This window comes from Theropithecus gelada, chromosome 14 (assembly GCF_003255815.1).
Source record: "Theropithecus gelada isolate Dixy chromosome 14, Tgel_1.0, whole genome shotgun sequence".
NCBI lineage: Eukaryota > Metazoa > Chordata > Mammalia > Primates > Cercopithecidae > Theropithecus > Theropithecus gelada.
The window spans coordinates 43,720,058-43,743,230 of record NC_037682.1 but is presented as its reverse complement, the minus strand read 5'-3'; positions in this window follow the sequence as shown (position 1 = coordinate 43,743,230).

Genomic DNA, 23,173 nt, shown 5'->3' with positions numbered 1-23,173 from the left:
TGCAGCCATAAAAAAGGATGAGTTTGTGTCCTTTGTAGGGACATGGATGCAGCTGGAAACCATCATTCTTAGCAAACTATCACAAGAACAGAAAACCAAACACCGCATGTTCTCACTCATAGGTGGGAACTGAACAATGAGATCACTTGGACTCGGGAAGGGGAACATCACACACCGGGGCCTATCATGGGGAGGGGGGAGGGGGAGGGATTGCATTGGGAGTTATACCTGATGTAAATGACGAGTTGATGGGTGCTGACGAGTTGATGGGTGCAGCACACCAACATGGCACAAGTATACATATGTAACAAATCTGCACGTTATGCACATGTACCCTAGAACTTAAAGTACAATAATAATAAAAAATAAATAAAAAATAAAAAAAATAAAATAAATAAAATAAATAAAATGTAAAAGCAAAAAAAAAATAATAATAAGATGGGCTGTTAGGAACAATGACTTTAAGAAGAAGTCCATCTTCCTTTGTACATTTTACTCTACCTAACATGGAGAAACGTGATACCAAACCCTCTTGAAGAAAAGTAAGAGTTGTTTTCAGAAAAATTATGAGGCTCTTTAATGCATGATTCTTACACAATGACCCATGTGAGGAGTTTCTGTGTAAATATTTTAAATATGTTTTTATTTTTAATCAATGCAATAATATAAATATTTTCTAGGTAACAAAATATGCTTGGGATATCAAGCATCAGTATTAAAGGAAAGTAGTTTACTAAGTAATTAGATCTTTGTTCTAATTCTGAATGAAGTCTTATTAGTTACTAAAATAATACCAAAGTGTGTTTTTGCAACACTTGAGTTAAAGTTGAGAAAAAAATCAGAAATACCAGTCGTGTAGAAGGTAATTTTCGATTATAATAGCTCATTAGTGTGAACTATTCCAGTCCAACTATGTGTCTAGAAAATGAACATTACTTTCTCCACTGAAGAAATAAAATCATTTTAAACTTTAAGAGTGAAGATAAATAAAAATGCCCTAATTAGGTCTCAATTTGGACTGGAAAAGTCAGCACATCTAGACTCTGAGTTATTAGGGCTCGAGCCTTTGAAATAAAATGAGAAGTGACCCCGACATTCATAAACCTGTTATTTCTTTTAATTAAAAACATTTTTAACAACAATAAACAATAGATGAAAATCTGAAAGAGATATCATCGCTTAAGACCAGGATGAAATGCTTTGGTTCTTCTCACAGGATTGTGTGTTAGTGAAGAGTTCAGTCATGCATAAACTGGGAGACAATGCAAGAAGAACATAAACTTTCGAGAAAAACAGACCTAAGCTCAAATCTTCTCCCATTCATTTCTAGCTGTGTGCTCTGCAGCATATTAATTATAACCTCAGAGTCAATTTGTAGTAGATATGTGTCTTCCCAAAGACTTTTGAACATGCTTTCTAGATTTTAGCACTTTTAATACACGATGTATCCTCACTTGCCAAGGGTGAATTAAAAGAAAAGCAAAATTCTATTCCCTGTGTTACCCGTAAACTAGGATGCAAGCATGTGAGCATGAGGTACAATCGTCCAGGATTTGTTGTAGACAATATGATTTCATATTTAGAAAACTCAAAACAATCTATAAACAAATAAATGTATTTAGCAAAGTTATTCGATACAAGACTTATAAGAAATAATTCTATTTCTATATATAACAGTAATAAACATAGTGAAACTTTTAAAAAGAAACTTTTTAACAACATAAAAAGACATCGGATACCTTGAAAAGTTCTGACTCAGGATTTTTATTTAGAGATGAACTACAGGACGAAATTGGTTGGTTACAGACAAACATGAAAAATACCAGAGGAAGTTTAGTTCTACATCGTTTTGAGGAGGTGGCAGCTCCCCCATCCTACAGTATGGTTCTTGAAAAGTTAGACTTGAGTTTTCTTCACCAACTCTTTTAATAATTTCATGAACTAATAATGCCCATTAATATATTTAGTTTTCCTCGACCTAGAAAAAAATTGATTCTATTACTTACTACTAAAAAGTACAGCAATTTCAGTATTAAAACATTTAGTAGAGTAGTTCATGATGCCCAGACAGACTTCATCAATGTTATTTCTCTTGCCTCTATCACTGGAGGAAAACTGAGTTTGTAAAAATGTACTTTTGTTTTCCATCTGCATTCATGAAAACCTTTCTGTGCTGTTTTTCAGTCAATTTGTGGAATGTCCTTTTGAACGTGTAGATAAAGCTAGTCTAAGAAAAGTCCATTGAAGTGTTCACATTTTTAACTTGTTTTATCAATGGTTCCTGGAAACAGCAAAAGCTTTAGGGAAAAAAATGAATTACATGTAAGAGAATGGAGACATCCTTGGCAAAATGATTGTCTATTAGAGCGCAGGAGAAAGACCATTCAGATGAAAGGCCACCTCTTACAGTCCATGTAGACTTAGGATATGGTGGGAATGGGAAGAGACTCCTTAGATTCAGAGCATGCCCATGAGTATACCAACAAGGCCAGTCAAGTGTGTACTGCCTTTTCTCAGATCTACAAGTCACAATGTAGTATTCTAAGGAGGAGTTGGCAGATTTGAAGCACAACTTGCAAAATAATTTGTGACATAATTTTGGCAACTAGATAGGATAAAGCCTATGAGTGAACTGAATTCTGTCTTTTTCCAGTATTATGCTTCTGCTCTTCTAAGTCTATTTTACTTGCACTGATTTCTAAATTATATTTAATATCTATATCATTTACTTTAAAATTCTAAATTGAAATGACATTTAAAAACAATGAAATGATCTTCCATTAATACACATAAAACTTTGCCAAATTTATAAACACCACTAGTCTACATTCCAAGCAAGGTAAATAATATTTCTATCTCCCCAGAAAGCTCTTGCATGTCACTTTTCTGTAAGTCTACCCTCCTCTACCCAAAGAAGTAGCCACTATTCTGATTTCCAGAAACAAAAATAGATCCTATTCTAAAACTTTACATGGATATAACTATGAAGCAAGTATTCTTCTGTGTTTGGCTTCTTTTCTCAATACAATGTTTTGAGGTATATTAATGTTTCTATATGTATCATAAAATAGGTACCCTAGTTTTTCCTTTTTAATTATAGCAGTATCCTATAGTGAAAATGTACTATGTTTTGTTTACCTATTCTTTGATGTATATTTGGGTTTCCAATTTCTGATTCCACTTACTGTGTTTCTTTTGATTATAGATCAAATTTTTCTGCATCTTTGTATATATTATCATTATTATATTATGGGCATTGTTTTTATTGAATAATTTTGAAGATTGGAGTATAACATTTTGTTTTATTTTATTTCAAAGAGACTGTCAGCCTGTGTTTTGTGATAGTTAGGGTGAGGGACTGTTTATTCTGATTTTTCTTAGAACTGAGTTAAGCTGGGCTGGGTCACAGTTTTAATCACCTGGAGGACACCTGGGATTAGCTCAACCTCCTACCCTTGGTGTTTCCAGCAGTGCCCTTTTTACATTGTTAATGTTTAAGATAAGGATTAAATAAGTTTCAGTTTCAGAAAATTTTGGTGCTTTTAAAATTCAATTCTGGCAGGGAGTCTGAATCTAAGCACTATAAACATATGCTGAAGCACCTGGTTTCTTTCTGATTTCCTTCGCCCTTTCACAGCCACTTCTCCAACAAAATTTTGTAAGATGTGTTTGTTTATTGAGGGGAGAATTGTTGAGCTATGTGATTAATTTTTGTGTTTGGGTTTTTCCAGGTACTGGTCCATCCCAATAGCCTACTCTATAATCTCATGCTCAGTCTCTTTATCTTGGCAGGTTCACTCATCTGCCAAACTGAACCCACCCAGGAATTCACTACTACCAGTATGAATGCTGAAGGACTTGCAGCATACCAAGGAGAGGCTTATTTCTCATGGGAATTTAGTTTATCAGACTTCTTTGCATCTATCACTTTTCACTAACCCCACACAAAAATATTTTCTATTTTGTTGTACTTTTCTTTTTTTTCTGCCTTATGCTGTAGAGAAGATCCCCAGAACTTACTTATTTCACATAACTGAAACTTTTTACCCTGGGTCAACATCTCCTGATTTCTCCTTCCTCCAGCCTGTGGCAACCACCATTCTACCCTTTGCTTCTACGTGTTTGATTATTGTCCTCCTTACTTATAAGTAAGATCGTGTGGTATTTGTATTTTTGTGTCTGGCTTATTTCACTTAATATAATGTCTTACAGGTTCATCCATGTTGTTGTAAATGGCAAGATTTCCTTTAAAAAATCTGATTAATATTCCATTGTTTGTATATACCATATTTTATTTATCTATTTGTTCAATAGACATTTAGTTATTTGTTGTTTCCATATCTTGACTAGTGAATAATGTTACAATGAACATAGGAGAGCAGTCATCTTTTTAAGATCCATCCTTCAATTCCTTTGGAGATATACTGAGAAGTGGGATTGCTGGATCAAATCATAATTCAATCTTTAATTTTTAAAGGAAACTCCATATAGTGCTTTGCACATAGTAGTTGCACTAATTTATTTCCACCAACAGTGTACAAGAGTTCTCTTTTTTCCATATCTTATCCAATATTTGTCCCTTAAAATATGATAGCCCACCTAACAGATGTAAGGTGATGTCTCACTGTGAATATGATACATATTTATCTGATAATTAATGATGTTGAGCACCTTTTAATATACTCATTGGCTATTTGTATGTTTTTTAGGAGAAATGTCTTTTTAGGTACTTTGCCTTTTTTTTTAACCGGGTTGTTTTTCTTTTTTGCTTGTTTTTTGCTATTGGGTTGTTTGAGTTGCTTTTGCATTTTGAATATCAACTCCTTATCAGATATATCTCTCATTTCATATGTTTCCCTTTCATTTTATTAATTGTTTAATAGCTTATCAAACAAAACAATATATGTGCAGAAGCTTTTTAATTTGATGCAAAGTTACTTGTCTATTTTTGGGTAGTTGCATATGCTTTTGGTATCATACCTGATAAATTATTGCCCAATTCAGTGACTAAAAGCTCATTCCCTATGTTTTTTTCTAAGAGTTTTATTGTTTCAGATTTTATGTTTTTAAGTCTTTAATTCATTTTGAGTTGATTCTTGCATGTAGTACGATAGAAAATTTCAATTCCATATTTTTTTGCATGTAAATATCCAACTTTCCCAACATCATTCATTATTTTTACTTTTAGAGATGAAGTCTCACTCTGTCATCTAAGCTGAAGTACAGTGGTGCAATCACAGCTCACTACAACCTTGAACTCCAGGACTTCAGTGATCCACCTGCCTCACTCTCCCAAGTAGCTGGGATTGCAGGTATAAACCATAGTGCCTGGCTCTCAGCACCATTTTTGAAAGAGATAGATTTCTCCACTATTTTGTACTCTTGACATACTTATTGAAAATCAGTTGACCTTATATGCACACATAGGTTTATTTCCAGACCCACTATTCCATTAGTCTATATGTCTGGTTCATTTTGGTTTATTGTTTTGTATTTTATTTTATACCAGTACCATACTGGTTTAATTACTGTAGCTTTATAATATGTTTTAAAATCAGGGGGTGTGACACCTCTAGCTTTGTCCTTGCTCAAAATTGCCTTGGCAATTTGGGGCATTTTTATAGCTCCAAATGAATTTAATATTTTTTTCCTATTTTTGTAAAAAATACTATTAAAGTTAAATCTACAGATTGTCAAATCTACAGGAAGGATAGACATTTTAACAACATTAATTCTTTCAATCCATGAACATGCAATGGTCTTCCATTTATTTATGTCTTTTAAATTTTTTTGGTCAATGATTTATAGTTTTCAGTGTACAAATCTTTCTACCTCCTTAGTTAAGTTTATCCTTAAGTATTTTATTATTTCTGATGCTATTACACTATTACAAATTGAATTGTTTTCTTATTTTCTTTTTGGACAGGTAATTGTTAGTATATAGAAATAAAGTGATTTTGTATTTGGATTTTGTATTCTATGACTTTACTGAATTCAGCTCTTAGTTCTAACAGATTTTGCTTTTGTTTAGTTTTGTGTGTGTGTGTGTGTGTGTGGAATCTTTTGATTTTTCTAAAGTATGTCATCTGCAACCAAAGATAGTTTTACCTCTTCCTTTCTGATTTGGATGCCTTTTCTTTTTCTTGCCTAAATTATTTAGCTATGACCTCTAGCATTATGTTAACTAGGAAAGGTGAGAGTGGGCATTCTTGCCTTGTTCCAGATCTTAGAGGAAAAGCTTTCAGCTTTAAATCATTGAATGTGGTGCTAGCTGTGTGGGTTTTTTAAATATATTAATGAACTTTACTTTGTTGAGGTAATTCCCTCTATAATTTGTTGAGAGTTTTATCATAAAAGAGTGCTGATGTTGTTAAATGCTTTTTCTGCATGAATTGAAATGAACATGTGATTTTTATCATTCATTCAGTTAATGAGGTTTATTACATTGATTAATCCACATATGTTGAAACGTCCTTGCATCCCAGGGATAAATCTTACTTGGTCATGGTGTATGATGCTTTTAATGTGCTACTGTATTTGGTTTGCTAATATTTTGTTGACGATGTTAATCAGGGACACTGGTTTGTATTTTATTTTTTTCACATTGTTTTTGTCTGGCTTTAATACAAAGGCAATTCTAGCCTCATAGAATGAGTTGGCAAGTATTCCCTCTTGCAAGGATTTTTTGCTTGACACAGGAGTGAAGGTCTTCTTTGGTCTTCTATATCCTGAATGGAAGCAGATGTTTTTATTCATATACTTATTTAATTATGTCTATATTATTTGTATTCATTTTAGTAATTGCATTTCTTTTAAATAGGAAAGACAAGAAAATTATGAAGAAAAAAAGAAGAAAGGAAGAAGGTAAAGAAAAGGAGAAGGGAATGAAATGTCAGCTCAGTAAAATCAGGGATTTTTGTCCATTTTGTTCATTGCTTTATCCAAGTGTCTACAACAGAACTGGCAGGTAAAATGTACTCAATAAGCAGTTGCTTAATAAATATATGAGTAAAGAAATGAATACATAGTAAATTAGGTCTGAATACTTGATACTTTTCAGGTCTAAAATGAAACAATTAATGGGAACATATTATGGAGGAGCACTTCTATACTTGTTCATTAATGACTACAACTTTTACCACTCCCATTGGCCGCTGTCCCTCCGAAGTTAAAAGCAAATTAAAGGATAGGCTTGATTAGATGCATAATCTCAGTTTAGGTAGAACTATTCTAATTCTTGTTGTATTCACTAATTGCATAATCATTTGAATAATAATTGCCCCCATGTAGATTTTTAGAGAGATTGGGATAAGAACAGAAATCAGCTTGTCCCTGGGAATGGCTACTATTCATAGTTGAATAGAACTGCATCTTGCAGTTTAATGCTCAACAACATCTAATGGCAGAATAGCATGTCTGCTTTGGAAAGAGGTATTAGACACTCTGCCTGAAGTCTTCCCACTTATACTGTGACACATACAAAGGTTTCAAGCACACTCACAGCATTCCATTCCCTTACTCAGTAATCTCTGAGATTTCTTGACATTTTTAGCTAAAACTCCTCAGGCCGGATGATGTTAACAAGATTTCTACGTTAATCTCTCTCTGATAATGCAATGTTAACTCTCAAATGTTTCCAATAAATTATTAGGGCTGTCACACTAAACAACTTCTTTTATATTGTATAGCTTATATGGGTATGTTTGGTAAGGCTGTTTAAGCTGCTAATTCCAACATAGTTTTATACTTATTACACAAAAACACTGAATTTCATATCCGATTTTATATTGTTTGTTTATCCTAAACTCCTACTCTTGCACTTATGCATAAGGCTAAAAACATTAGCTTTATATCTCAATGGAAAAGTAGAATAATTGGGTGATCACAAATATAATCATTTATTGGGGCCTAGAATGTATACTCCATACAGAATTTTTCTCTCTTACTGACTACTATATCTCCAATAACTAAGAATGTATGATATATTACACACACTCAGCAAAGATGTGTGGAATTTATCAATAAACTATTGTGAACCAGTTACTGAAATATGTTTTTTTCTTTCATACTATAACTCTATGAGCTAAATGCCTTTACACAAACTTTATGGATGAGGTAATTGAAAAGATTGAATAACTTATCCAATGTTATAGAGCTAACAAGTCCATGAACAAAGATTTAATCTATGTCTCTCTGAATCTCAGACATAAACTTTTTTTCTTTCCCTTTTCCCAAGACATAAACTCTTGCTTTATACTTTTTCTCCCTATTTCAAACAACTCTTTTTGATACTCAGTTAATCTAACTCAACAGTAATGACTATTCTACATGGATCACTTATTTCATATATCTTCTACAACATTTAGAATCAGCAAACATTACTCAACACTATGATATTATTTTATTGTGACATATAATTGCACTTATTTATTTAAGAGATCATAAGCTCTCTTTTTATGGAGACATTCTCTTTCTATGGAAATTCTCAAAGTTCTTAGGTATCTAAGTACCTGTAGAAGAATCAGAATATAAAGCAGACATGGCCTGCTGCTTGCTGGTATAAAGTTTAATGGGAGCACTGCCATCTTCATTCATTTATGTGTTGTCTGTCTCTACTTTTCTGCTCTAAATGCCTAGTAGAGTACTTATTTACAAGACAGATCTTCTGGCACACAAAGCTTACAACATTTACTATCTGGCCCTTTACAGAAAGTTTGTCAATCCCTGGTATAATAGAAAATCTTAATCTTGGGATCAAAAAGATATGATTTCAAATTTTCCCACTTATAACAGAGATCTATAATCATAGACAATTAACCAAATCTGAAGTCTTACAGAATTCTCTAAAACTAAGGAGTAAGTGTATCCAAAGCACTTATTAGACTAGGCATGTTGGCACACATCTGTAGTTCCAGTTACTCAGAAGGTTGAGGAGGAGAGGTTTTCTTAAACCCCAGAGTTAGAGGCTGCAGTGAGCTATTATAATGTCACTACATTCCAGCCTGGATAACAGAGAAAGATCCTGTCTCTAAATAAATAAATAAAGCACTTATTAAGTAATAGAAACTCAGAAAGATCATGCTGCTACTGCAGCTATCTTACTACTGCTGATATAATTCTGATTCATTGTTTACTAGTTACCAGGATTGAGCTAAGTGCTTTAGATGCATAATTTTATGTAGTTTACCCAAAGGCCTTGTGTTGTAGGTGTTTTTTTTGTTTTTTGTTTTGTGTGTTTTTTTTTTAGATAGAGTCTCGCTCTGTCGCCCAGGCTGGAGTGTAGTGGTGCAATCGTGACTCACTGCAACCTCCTCCCTAGTTCAAGCAATTCTCCTGCCTCAGCCTCCTGAGTAGCTGGGATTACAGGTGCTCGCCAGCATGCCCAGCTAATTCTTTTGTATTTTTAGTAGAGAGAGGGTTTCACCATGTGGGCTAAACTGCTCTCGAACTCCTGACTTCGGCCTCCCAAAGTGCTGGGATTACAAGTGTGAGCCACCACGCCCAGCCGATATTATTTTTTTTTAAATCTTCACGTATGTTAGAAAAACAAATTAACTTCTCTGTGATCCAAAAACAAGTGAAAGAGCAAGGATTCAAAGGCAGGTAATCTAGGAGGCAAGATGGCAGTTGTGCAAAAGCATTGCTTTTTAACACCCTCACACCTTCTCACAAAAACAGAGCTATTAGTGTAGCCAAAGATAAAATGCATGGAAAACATCTTTGCTTTGGCAGCATACGATATTGAAGGCTGAGTTTTCTAGAAGCGTATATTGAGATGGAATCGGGTGCAAGTTTTTCACTAGGAATCCATAACTGTGAAAGGAAAGTGCCGGAATTAGAATTGAGTAAAGGGAGAAGTTATAAACTGCAATACAAGCCAGACAAAGCTTGGTCAGCCCAACGTGGAGTTCTGGAATAAATCCTGCCTTTCAGAGTTGACTCATGGTGGGTAGTAACAGCAGTCACTAGATGCAGGCTGCTACACGAAAGGTGTGATTTGGGGGTGCATCAGTCTCTGAAGCTAAAGAGGAGGAGCTGAGAGCTGAAGACTCTGTGTTGACCACAGTTCCTGAGGCTGGCGGCAGGTCCTTGTTTAAAGAGAGATCTGGGTTACATCCTGCATGTCTCCCACAATTCACACTTTGTACTGCTCAGATCTGTTGTTCCACATGTATTTGGGGAGTTAGCTCCTCCAGGATTCCCATGAGCCTCTCTTATTGAGAGGAAACTGAGAAGAGGGAGGTTAGTAGAACAAACCAAGAAACTGCACTTGGTCTTGAGATCGCAATTGATACCTTCATCTTTTCCACCACCAACTAGTCTGAATGCACCTCACTCTCAACTACTAGCTCTACTAGCTATGATCACTTATTGCTATTCCCAAGTGGCGTGAGCCCCTGGTCATCATGCCTTTTTCAGCCTGGGGCTCCTGTGACAGTGCATTTATAATCAAAACTGGACAAAGGAACATATGAGGCAACCAAGTAGACCATCTGCATTCCTCACAAATTCACTCTTATCTCCATTGTGCAACAGTATCCCAAACTTCTGAAAATTGAAGCCAATTACCCTTGCCAAAAGAGTGACTATTCTTGTCTGCTTGTCCATGAACACAAGGGGATATAGTGTGTAGGCAGAAGCCATAGCTAATAATTCAACAGGACACAGGTGCCCCAGGACTCATTTGGAAATCAAGGCCTCTAACGCTGGAGATCCTGCAGTTGCAGGGATGAATTCAATATCACTAGTAAACAAAGCAAAGCAAACAAATATACAAAGAAATTAAATGAAAACAGTATCAGTCTCTTTTTGAGAAGTTACATACTCATCATTATTATGTCATTCCTCTACCTGCAACTCCTATTTCTGTTTAATTTATGATGAATTTTAACTAAAGAAGTTGGAGTATTAGTCATCTATTGTTACATGTGTAAAGGAACTTTAAATATAAATGGAAATGATATGTATAAAGAGAATATGTATAAAGAGATTTTAATAACATAGGAAAGGTATATGTTTTCATACAAATGTCAAATATAAAGTTGTGGACAACATGAAATTTTTTTCTACAGCCTCTTTTCCAATCATATTTATAATTAATTAAACATAATACTTACACTTGGAAGAAATATTGTACCAAGACTGCTCACAGTCAGAGATGAACTCATTCCAGACATGAAAAATTGCTAAATGTATATCAATAAAAATAATGAAGAAATCCACTGGAGACTAGTCCATGATTCCTCTCCCAAGGTAGAGTGTTTCTAAGATGTATATGGTAAGCAGCTATGGCACATGTTCAATGACATCACTTAAATAGAGAGGTGTGGACTCAAGTTGAAAGTAGACTTTGGTATTGCTGTATTTCATTCATCTCCTAGATTTCACATTGCTTGTCTTATTATCACGGGGATATTGCCAGTGGCATGAAGGAGCATTTGCCTTTGCTTTTGGCACAAAGAGCCACTCTAAGCAGAGTAGGGACCAGTGTAAAAGTCCTGTTTGAAAATTATTCATGCTATTCTACTCCTGAAGTTGTTGATTCTCCACATTAATATTTGACCAAATGTCCCCTTTGACCTGAATCCAGCAGGTGAAAGATTTTAGCAGACTTATATGCAAGAAACAATTCACCTTCTAGTTCACTGTAAGCTACTATAAGGCAAACAGAGATTTGTAACTATATGTAAAAGAGAAAAAAAATACAAAAACATAAAAAGAGTATACAGTTTAAATAATTTTCTCTAAACTTGCAAAGAAGTAGTGTCACACTGAAATAGACATATATCATAAAATTTAAAAAATGGAAAAATTTAAAAAGATTTTTAGAAAATATCGGCTGCACTTTCAGAAGACATTACTAATGGCACAAGCAGCCTTTTAGCTAGGTATAGAATTGTGGAGTCACACGCATTTTGCTGCGTAGCTCTATAAGTGGAACTCCTTTGTCTTCAGACTATGTTGCATTGAAAAAATGTGAGATCCATCTAACATTAACCTATTTTTAATTGATTGGGTATTTGGGAGATTCTTTACCTTTAAAATGTAAATATTTAACCAGGCTGTATCAAGAAATATACTTTACTTTTTGCTTATTATTTTTAAAAACAATATATATCTCTACTTTTACACAGAAGACACTTCCACAATGAAATTAAGTGCTTAATTTTTTTCTCAAACTATCAATCTCATAGTTAATAATGGAACCCTAGAGGGTCTCTCAGTAAAATCACACAGAATGACAATCATAAGACTGTTAGATGCTTAAAAAAGTAAGGTAAGGTATGAAACAAGTAGCAGACAAAATTATCTTTTTTTCCTTAAATAACTTTTCTAAAATAACAGCATTAGCCTTGTAGATTTAATTGCCTTTTTATACAACTTAATAAAACCAATGAGGATAAATAGTAAGATTTTCAATACTATGACTGAAACAGAATCTACATTTAAAAATCAGGAACAAAACCAAAAAGACTTTATTACACACTAGCAGTAGAGAAATAAGAGAAATAATAATAATCATAACACTAGCACAGAAAAATCCAAATAATAACAGTAATATGAATCATGGAAGAATTGTGTGTTGAAAACTATAACTACTTATTAAAAGGTATAATGATAGACTTATACAAAGGGAAAGCAATCATCCTAGGAAAGAACCAAGTATCACAATATTTGAAATTAATGTCAAGCTAATTTTTAAGTTTATTTATACTTAATAAAAACTATACCTATGGTAAACTATAAGGATGCAATATTTTCTTATGCAAAAATCAGTTTAACTCAATTTGAATTGTTTTGTGGGAATTAAAAAGCTTTTCATTTTTCTTGGGTGATTAAGCATGAGAAACCACTTTTGGCATTTTTAAAAATGAAAAGTATTAATAAATTCTTCCCTCACTAGATTTTAAAAAGTATTAATAGGTAAATAATCAAAAGTATAATACTGGTAGTAGAATAGCGAGCAAATCAATTAGTGATGAATAGAAAAACTCTCTAACTCCCTCTCTATATATTTAACTTATTATATTTTAATAAATTTAATAATTTAATAAATTTATATATTTAATATATATTTAATAAATTACTTGCAATGCACAAAAAACTGGTATTCAGAAAGAAAAGAAAAAAATTGCACTCTTCCAAGAAAATAATGGAATAAAAAATTCAAGTAGTTTAAAGCAGCAGTTCTCAAATTGTGGTTATTTGAACCCTGGAGGTCTCTAAAACTTTTTTGAGGAGTCAGTGAGATTTAAAAAAATTATAATGATAACAATTGTTGTAGAGTTTTTCCCACTAAGTTGACATTTGTCCTGATGGTGCAAAAACAATAACAGGCAAAACTGCTGGTGTGCTTCACTAGTATTCATTGTGTTCATTACTGCCATGTGCCGTCAGGAAAATAAAACCAGCTTTACCTAAGAATATCCTTGACAAAACCATAAAAGTTATTAATTTTCTTTGATATTGACCTTTTAATAAGACTTTCTAATATCCTGTGTGACAAAATGGAAAATATGCAGAAAACATTCTGGCCTATGTGGAAGTATAATGTTGATTTTGAAGAAAATTGCATATCTGATTGAGTTGGAGGTGAAACTAGCTGCTTTTTTCACAAAAAAACATTTTTATTTCTAAGAAAAACTGGCAGACAAACTACAGTTAATGAATAAATTGAGCCTGCCACATCAAGGAAAACAACTGGCCATGTGTTTTGCCAATAAAAAAATCTGAGCTTTCAAGCAAAAATTAGAATTTTGGAAAACTTGTTATCTACCAACATAAGCCTGACCGTGCCCAGACACCTAAAGATTTTTCTGAGATCCATGGTAATATACTGAATGTGATTTTTTAATATTGTGTAATTAATGCTGTCAAAACTTTGAAGATCTGTATAGTTCAGTGATCAATATTTTTCCAAGTAAGTAATGTATTATGTTCCCAAATCATGCATGAGTAAATAATTCATCAAAAGTACAAGAAAAACTAACAGCTTTTAATGTAACAATATGGAAAGTTAATTCATATGTCTTCAGATTCTGGTCAGGTGTGGTTGCTCATGCCTGCAATCCCAGCACTTTGGGAGGCCAAGAGAGGCAGATTATGAGGTCAGGAGTTTGAGACCAGCCTGGCCAACATGGTGAAACCCTTTCTCTACTAAAAATACAAAAATTAACCAGGCATGGTGTCACGTGCCTGCAATTCCATCTACTCAGGAGGCTGAGGAAGGAGAAGAGTTTGAACCTGGGAGGCAGAGATCGCAGTGATCCAAGATCACGCCACTGCACTCCAGCCTGGGTGACAGAGCAGAGCAAGACTCCATCCCTCCCCTTAAAAAAAAAAAGGAAAGAAAAAAAGAATAAAAAGGAAAAAAGAAAAAAAAAACTGACTTGCTGAGTTTTGCTGTAGCATCAAACAAAAATATCCAACATTTTCTGAAAAGGCCATACAAGTACTGCACACTTTTTCAACTACGTATCTTTGTGAAATCAGATATGTTTCACTGACTTTGATCAAAACAAACTATCACGACAAATTGAATGCAGAAACAGAATATGAAAATCCAGCTGTTTTCTATTAAGCTAGATATTGAAGAGATTTGCAAAAAGGTAAAGTAATATTACTTGTCTCAAAAATTGTTTTTGTTTAAAAAATGTAGCTATTTTTCCTTACAAATACATCAATTATGTTAACATAGTAAGTTATTGTTATTTAGCAATACTTTTTAAACAGTTTAACAACAAAATTATTTTTAAAGTATTGCCAAAATGTAATTGTAAAATGTCTCACTTTTAATTTCTAATATAATATACATGGCAAGGTATAACTTATATAAACAGAGACTCTCTGAAGTCCTCAATAACTTTTAAAGGACAAAATGATCCTACTAACAAAATATTTGAAATTCATTACTTCAAAATTTTCATTTAAAAAAAGTATTAAACACTTGAAAAAATGAAAACATGATTTAGTTTTTTTTTTTTTTCCCCATATGGAGAATTCTGCATTCAGACAAGCAGTGGAAGAACTACCAAAGGAAAAAAAAAATGAGTCTTTCAAAACACAAAAGTGAAATGTCCATGAATAAGAAAATATCTTTAAAAGTTTAATTCACACTAAAAATCAAATCATAAGAGATACAATTTGCCAAAATTTAAGATTAATATTTACTAGAAAAAGATCCTGTATATATCAAACAAAAAATTCACAACATGAAAATATGTAAAGAACAGCTCAGAGAAGTAGAAATAAGATAAAAGGAACACACATGCACTCACACACACAATCATATTCTCCCACTCTCACAATCTTGCTTATAATTTAATAAATGCCACATAGATAAGAAATATTTGAGGAGAATGGCGCAAACCCCGGAGGCGGAGCTTGTAGTGAGCTGAGATTGGGCCACTGTACTCCAGCCTGGGAGACAGAGTGAAACTCCGTCTCAAGAAAAAAAAGAAAAAGAAAAAAAAGAAAAAAAAAGAAACATTTGCTTTTGGCCTAATAAATCAGCTATATTTTTTTTTAAAAAATGACAACATTCATTTTTGGTGAAAAAATATAACTTAAAACATGCTGTCAGATGCTATTTGTGAAAATGTAGAATGGTGGAATGTTTATGAAATACAATTTGGCAAACATGAAAAATCATGACAACATTCCTACTCTTTCACCTGGTAATTCCACTTTCAAATAATTATAATAAAGTATTCCCAAATTGGGGAAAAATATATAGTTATAAGAATGTTTATTATAGTATTATAAACAATACACAAATCTCATAACAAACTATATTAATAATTGTTGTGGGAAGTCAGGGAACCCGAATGGAGGGACCAGCTGAAGCCATGGCAGAAGAACATAAATTGTGAAGATTTCATGGACATTTATTAGTTCCCCAAATCAGTACTTTTACAATTTCTTGCGGCTCTCTTTACTGCAATCTCTGAACATAAATTGTGAAGATTTCATGGACACTTATCACTTCCCTAGTCAATACCCTTCTGATTTCCTATGCCTGTCTTTACTTTAATCTCTTAATCCTGTCATCTTCATAAGCTGAGGAGGATGTATGTCACCTCAGGACCCTGTGATGACTGTATTAACTGCACAAATTTTTTGTAGAGAATGTGTGTTTGAACAACATGAAATCTGGGAACCTTGAAAAAAGAACAGGATAACAGCAATGTTCAGGGAACAAGGGAGATAACCTTAAACTCTGACTGCTGGTGAGCCGGGTGGGACACAGCCATATTCCTCTTCTTTCAAAAGCAAATAGGAGAAATATTGCTGAATTCTTTTTCTCAGCAAAGAACATCCCTGAGAAAGAGAATGCATCCCCTAGGGTAGGCCTCTAAAATGGCTGCTTTGGGGGCAGCTGTCTTTTACGGTCATAGACAAAGGGATGAAATAAGTCCCGGTCTCCCATAGCGCTTCCAGGCTTATTAGTATGAGGAAATTCCAGCTTAATAAATTTTGGTCAGACCAGTTGTCTGTTCTCAAACCCTGTCTCCTGATAAGATGTCATCAATGACGATGCGTGCCTAAAACTTCATTAGTAATTTTAATTTCACCCTGTCCTGTGGTCCTGTGATCTCGCCCTGCCTCCATTTGCTTTGTAATATTTTATTACCTTGTGAAGCATGTGATCTCTGTGACTCACACCCTATTGGTAAATTCCTCCCTTTTTGAAATCTGCTAATAAAAACTGCTGGTTTTATGGCTCAGGGAGCATCACGGAACCTGCTGACATGTGATGTCTCCCCCGGACACCCAGCTTTAAAATTTCTCTCTTTTGTATTCTTTCCCTTTATTTCTCAGATCAGCCGATGCTTAGGGAAACAGAAAAGAACCCACATTGAATATCGGGGATGGGGTTTCCCAAAACTATGGGTCACAGGGAGTACAAAAATTACATTTATCTCTTCTATATTAAACTCTATTTAAAATGGAACGGTTTGAATGCCCATGAAAAATATGGTCACTCTATTCAGAGCAGTGCTAAAATTCTGTCCTTGGTCTCTTGAAAAAGGAACCTTAGATACTGTTAAAACAGGGAAGGGTCCAAGTAACCATGGAAAATATTGTCACTCTATTCAGGGCAGTGGAAAAATACTGTCCTTGGTTTCATAAAAAAGGAACCATACATGTGAAAGTATTGGATCTTGTTGGTACAACATTCCAGGAACTGGTCTCAACAGGGAATTTTGTTCCCGTCACTGTTTGGGGTGACTGGGCCTTGGTACTTGCCGTCCTAATACCTCCTCAACCTTCCTCTCCCATACGGCCTCCATTATCTGATCAGCCTCTCCCATCAGCTACTCCTCCCCCACCTGACAATGCTGAAAATTCAATGTCTAACTCTGGTGACTTTGGCTTAACGTTATCCCCGGATGATCTTACTTCTTTTCAGGAGGAGTCGGTACTTGAAGCTCCCGCAGTCCCAACTCACACTGCCTGGGACCATATATATGCTAATTCTTCCCTCTTCAAACCTTTGCAGCATTTGCCTCTGGGCGTCACCTAACAGCTCCGGGACCAAACTACAATTTACCTATAATTCTTCAGGCCCTCCCCTGTCCACTTCAGCCCCTCACCCTCCTGTCATTTTGGTTCCTCAACTGGTCACTTTGCCATCCATTCACCCTGCTTCTCTGTATCCTTCATCACACATGAACACCAGTAATCACCAGTATACTTGTACTCCTTCTGCTCTCCCAATCACCTTTTCTCACACTCTCATTCCAGTCTGACCCCCTCACCCTCAGTTTCCCTTATCTACACATGCTTTTCCTGTCACTTCTATGCCGACTCCGTCTCAGATGCCTACTCTTGAAACTTCGATGCAATGCTTATTATGCCAAAACAAAGAAACAAGTGGATTAGACACTTGGACTTATCTGGTCACACTAGACCCACCTAAATTCCAAGGGGTATAAATGCATCATTATGTACCTCTTAATCTTACCTTTTTAAAAGAATTTAAGGATGCTTGTACTCAGGATGGTCCTACTTCTCCTTATGTTAAAATGATATTACAAACTTTTTGTACAGGGGTCAGTTTATTTCCTTGAGACTGGGAACTTTTGGCAAAAGCTGTTCTGACACCATCTCAGCATTTACAATTTCATACTTGGTGGTCAGAAGAGGCCCATTTGCAGGCTCAACTAAATCAGACTAATGGCATTCTAGTTACTCAGGCTCAGCTCACAGGCTCCAATAGTTTCTCTGATACTTATGCCCAATTAGGCTTTGATACTCTTACCACGAAACAAGTAACAAAGGTGTGTATGAGAGGTTGGGATAAATTACGTGCTCCAGGCCAAGCTCCTGTTTCTTTTACCACAGTTAAACAAGGTCACTCTGAATTATATCCTGATTTTTTAGCTAAATTACAAGATGCTGTTGAAAAATCTGTCTCTGATGGGTGTGCTCAAGGTATTCTCCTTCATATGTTAGCTTTTGAAAATGCCATCCATGAGTGTAAAATGGCCATGTGTTCTGTCCAACGACGAAATTTATCTGATCATGAAGTGTTGCCTGCATATATTAAAGCTTGTGAAAGCATTGGATCAGACACCCACAAAGCTATTCTGTGGGCACTGGCCATGAAGGACACCAACCAAACTAGTCCCACTAATTATTTTCTTGGAGGCTGCTGTAATTGCAGCCAACTTGGTCATGCTCAAAAAAATTGCACTGTTTAATACTTAAAAGTGGCCAAGCCGGCTCAACAAACATGGCCAAATGCTGCTGCTACTGTTTGCCCATGTTGTCACAAAGGTAAACATTGGGCAAGTAATTGCCGTTCTAAGTGTAATATAATATAGATAGAGACTTCCTGCCACAACACCAGGGAAACGGGGAGCGGGACCAGTTCCAGGCCCCGACATCAAATGGGATGCTTCAGACTCTGACCAACATTGCATTTCCACTTCAGGCGGTCCCAAAGCAACCCCCAGCACAAACTTACCTACAGCCAACCCAAATGAGTCCCAGCCTCTCCTTCTGTCTCAGTACAATGCTTGTCCACCTCCACGGTAGGGGGTGGGGCGGTTGATCTCTGTAGTACTATTCCTCTGAATTTACTACCTAACTCTTTGCCTTTAATTGTCCCCATGGGGGTCACTGGCCCTTTACCTCAAGGTTCAGTGGGTCTGGTGTTAGGTAGGGCATCCACCTCCGCTAAAGGAATCACCATTCATACTGGTCTCATTAATTCTGATTCAGTTGATGAGATTAAATTAATCATGTCTGCCAAGGTTCCTGTTCCCATTCCAGCTGGTAAGTCAATTGCTTAATTGCTTTTACTACCTAATATCGTTCTAAACAAAAGAGATAAGACACGTGGCCCTGGGATGGGCTCTGGTGGTGAAAAGGCCACCTATTGGATCAATGTAATTTCTAAACAACGGCCCACAGGCATTATACACATTCAGGGAAGAAAGCTGGAGGGCCTAGTAGATACAGGTACTGATGCTTCTGTTATTTCCTCTAGTTTATGGCCTTCCTCCTGGCTTTAACATCCCGCTAACATGGGACAAGAAAGTGTTGGAAAAGCCCAGGAAGTTTATGAGAGCACATTTATCTTGCCTTGCACTGGTCCTGAGGGTCAAAAGGGTACAGTTCAGCCCTGTATCACGTCAATTCCCATTAATCTTTGGGGTAGAGATTTACTGGCACAATGGGGGGCTGAAATTAACATTCCACATAACTCTTATAGTGCTCCCAGTCAGCATATGATGGAAAACATGGGGTTTATTCCTGGGCTCGGGCTCGGTCCAAAACATGAAGGGATTACTAAACCCCTCCCAGTTACTATAAAAGAAAACAGGGTGGGTTTAGGTTATCCATTTTAGTGGCGGCCGCTGCCACGCCTCCTGATCCTATCCCTTTACAATGGAAATCTGACACACCTGTTTGGATTCAGCAGTGGCCGCTTTCTAAAGAAAAACTGGAGGCTTTAACTCAATCGGTTTCTGAACAGTTACAACTTGGAAATGTGGAACCCTCTCTTTCCCCCTGGAATTCTCCTGTGTTTGTGTTTCTAGTGAAAAAGAAATCAGGCAAGTGGTGGATGGTAACCAATTTAAGGGCCATTAACGCTGAAATTCAACCTATGGGAGCTGTTCAACCTGGCATGACTGCCCCTGCTTTAATACCTAAAAATTGGCCTCTCATAGTTATTGATCTTAAAAATTATTTTTTTATATTGCTTTACATAAATCAGATTGTGAAAAATTTGCTTTTACTGTACCATCTATCAATAATCAGGAGCCTGCAGCTCATTATCAATGGAAAGTACTTCCTCAGGGAATGCTGAATAGCCCTATGATCTGCCAGCTTTATGTTGGACAAGTGCTTTCACCAGTTCAAGCCCAATATCCCCAGGTATATATTCTTCATTATATTGATGATATTTTAATTGCTGCTCCCACTGATAAATAATTAATTGATTGTTATCAAATTTTGAGCAGCCGTGTTACAAAGGCTGGATTACACACCACTCAGGATAAAATTCAACAGACCTGTTCAATATTTAGGAATGGTGGTCAATGACACATTGAACCTCAAAAAGTTCAAATTAGGACAGATTCCTTGAAAACTTTAAATGACTTCCAAAAACTTTTGAGTAACATTAATTATTTAATAGCTACTTTAGGTATTCCGACCTATGAGCTGTCTAACTTGTTTTCTATGCTGCGGGGAGATTCTGATCTCCGCAGTCCCAGGACTTTGACCCCTGAGGCTTTACTGGAACTGGAATTCATAGAGGAAAGAATCCAGACTGCCGAGTTATCTAGATTACAGCCATTTCAGCCTTTTCAGCTTCTGGTTTTTGCTTCATTACACTCCCCTACTGGACTAATAATTCAACATAATGATTTAGTAGAGTGGTGTTTTCTTCCTCATTCGGTGTCAAAAACTTTGTCTGTTTATCTGGAACAAATAGCCATATTAATTGGACAGACTCGGTGTAGAATACTTCAAATTTCTGGATTTGATCTGAATTTAATTGTAATTCCTTTAAATCGGCTCAAAGTTCAAGCTGCCTTTCAACATTCCATACTGTGGCAAAGCCACTTGACTGATTTTATTGGTGTTATTGACAATCATTATCCAAAAAGCAAATTGTTTGATTTTATAAAAATGACATCTTGGGTGGACCCTCAATTAACCAAAAATAAGCCCATTCCTGAGGCCGTTACCTGATGGCTCCAGTAATGGCAATGCTGGCTATGTAGGTCCTACAGATAAGCTTATTTCTACCTCTTATACTTCTGCTCAAAAGGCAGAGTTAATTGCTGTGATTACTGCCTTACAGGATTTCCCCAAACCTTTAAATATTGTCTCTGATTCTGCTTATGTTGTACATGCAACTAAAAATATAGAAACTGCTACTATCAAACATATTGATAATTCTGAATTGACTTCATTATTTTCAAGGTTATAACAGGCAGTTCGCCAACATAGACACTCTTTCTATATTACACATATTAGATCTCATACCACTTTATCAGGACCCATGTCTGCCGGTAATCATAAGGTTGACTGTTTGGTCTCTTTTACAACCCAAGAAGCTCAGGAGTTCCATAAGCTCACTCATGTCAATGCTGCTGGATTAAAAGATAAATTTGCCCTTACCTGGAAACAGACTAAGTTTAGGGTTCACAGCTGCCCTCAGTGCCAGGTCTTCCTACTTCCAAATCAGGAACCTGGCATTAATCCCAGAGGCCTAACTCCTAATGCTTTATGGCAAATGGATGTGACTCATGTTAGCTCCTTTGGCAGGCTGTCATATGTACATGTTTCTGTAGATACCTTCTCAGGTTTTATCTGGGTGACTTGCCAAACAGGGGAAGGCATGGCCCATGTTAAAAAACATCTGTATTCTTGCTTTGCAGTTACGGGGCTTCCCTATCAAAGGAAGACAGACAATGCCCCTGGGTATGTTAGTAAGGCTTTTGATTTATTTATGCAACAGTGGGGAATTTCCCATATTACTGGAATCCCTTACAATCCTCAGGGACAGGCTGTGGTGGAATGGGCCAATTGCACTTTAAAAACCCAATTGTCCAAACAGTCTGAACAACGAAAACATGATTTAACTATCCCCCACTCCCAATTACATTTGGCATTGTTTACTTTAAAATTTTTAAATGTTCCTAAAGATAATGATCTAACTGCAGCCGAATGCCATTGTACAGACAAAAATTTCTCCCCAAACAAAGGCAAGCCAGTGTTATGGAAAAACTCCCAAACCAATACCTAGGAACCTGGCACAATTATAATGTGGGGAAGAGGATATGCTTTTGTTTCACAAGGAGATCATAAAACGAAAACCACAGAGAAAATACGTCCATGTCAGAGACTGCCCTCAGATGTGGTGAGATCTGTGCCAACTCCTCAGAAGCAGACACACCAAATCACAATGGGTCTGATTCAATCTTCCCTGATGGCAATGGAGACCCATCTAACTAATCCCACTTCTAATTACCTTTCTTTTTCTCCTTACAAACCTAAAATCTCACCATTTCTATTAGCCTGAAAATAACATGCCTCTATTCTTCTCTTCCTCCTCCTGCACTCAATCTGACTTACAATAGATTTATTTAATGATTCTCCTCCTTATACTTTCTGTCTCATCAGTTTCCTCTCACACTGATTTACCTGCTACACAAAATTGTTCTTATTGGGCTTATATGCCTTTTCCTCCACTTATTGGACCTCTCACCTGGATGGATGCTCCTGAGGAAATCTACACTAACAATAGCATGTGGATGCCTGGAGATACAGATGACCGTTGCCCTGCTCAACCAGAAGAAGGCACTGCATTTAAAGTTACCATGGGTTATAAATAACCCCTTATCTTCCAGATAAATTAGCTACAGAGGATCCAGGACATTTGGTTTCTGGCCTCTCCCTTTCTCCTTTAAAACAAATGAAAGGGGAAGTAATGGGAGATACCCCATACTTTCAATATAAACCTGCAGGAAAACTATGCCCTAAAAATTTTGAGGGCCCATCTAAAACTTTAATTTGGGAAGATTGTGTTAACTCACATGCAGTAATACTAAAAAATGACTCATATGCTTTAGTAATAGACTGGGCACCAAAGGGCTATTTAAAAAACAATTGCTCCTCTGGTGGAAAAGAATGCCTGGAGTCTACT